The 1,178-nt window shown below is 38.6% G+C and overlaps 1 protein-coding gene across 1 annotated transcript in view; it reads right to left on the reverse strand.

Annotated features, from left to right (window-relative positions):
- Positions 1–1,178, reverse strand: part of LOC105450617 — a 12,659-nt gene that overhangs the window by 11,287 nt on the left and 194 nt on the right. The gene's annotated exons all lie outside the window — the stretch shown is intronic.

Genomic DNA, 1,178 nt, shown 5'->3' on the forward strand with positions numbered 1-1,178 from the left:
TGAAATCTTTCCCAATCGTTTCGCGTGAAATCTGCCATGGGTACATTAGTGGATATAATAGATTTTATTTTGTGTGCTAAACGTTTTAATTCATCGGCGAACCATGCAACGCAATCCGTATCGCGGCGAAACTGATACGTTGATAACGCGTCATTATACGAACAGTGTACGTAATAACCTATGCTAAATACTTGATGATGCTGATATTTGTAGCTCGGTTTCCGGATCTCTCTCCCATTTTGTCAGGATACATTCCAAGTCGGCATACACAACAAACGGGACACGTTTTTTCCTGCTGTAGTTGTTAAAACTTAGCCACTTGTTTTCGCTTGGTAACCTGATCGCGCATTTGTTCATCTCCCCGCAGTCTATAGTGTGGACCTCCAACTTTTCGCTCGAACTAAAATAGTGCAGACATCTGAAAAATCAATTTATTTTATTTACATTGTTGAATTATTTATTGTTATTTCAAAAAAAATTTTTAATTTTTATTATTCATACCTATCGCAAATGTATTTTTTATTCTTCTTTTTGCTCAGTTGCGAGCTCACGAGGCGGCACAAATTCTTGATCCATGTGAAATGTTCCTCACCATCTTTCTCCACATATAGTAGGTTGACATGCTTCTCCTTCTTCGTATCAGCGAGGCGAATCGGTAGGATCGATACTTGTTCTTTGTTCTCGATGTATATCGATCGTATATACGTTGATGGAGATTGCGTTGAGATTCTCAAACTTTTTTATTTGACTTAAAGTTATTGGAAATTCAATATCTTTGAGATTTAACACAGATTTATAATGCGGATACGACGATTCCCGTTCCGAGTGATTTTTAATTGGATATAGAGCGGCCACCACTGACAACGCGAAACATGCATTGTCCGTAGATTGCACGTTCACAATCGCTTTCTTCATCATAATTTCTCGCGGTAACTGGATATGACACCCCGCGTGCAAAGGATTAAACTTATTTATATTAACTAGCAAGTTCAATACAGGGTGTCCCGTAACGCTTAATTAATATTTCAAGGCGTGAAAGAGAATGAAATTTTGAACTAAAAGTTCCTCTTTCAATTTTGGCTCAGACCATTATTTACAGAGTTATTAACGAATAAAGTTAATCAATCAGATCGCGCTTAGCCGGAGTACGCAGGAGCGTAGCGTGCCGCACGTGCGGC

This window comes from Wasmannia auropunctata, unplaced genomic scaffold (assembly GCF_000956235.1).
Source record: "Wasmannia auropunctata unplaced genomic scaffold, wasmannia.A_1.0 LD336060.1, whole genome shotgun sequence".
NCBI lineage: Eukaryota > Metazoa > Arthropoda > Insecta > Hymenoptera > Formicidae > Wasmannia > Wasmannia auropunctata.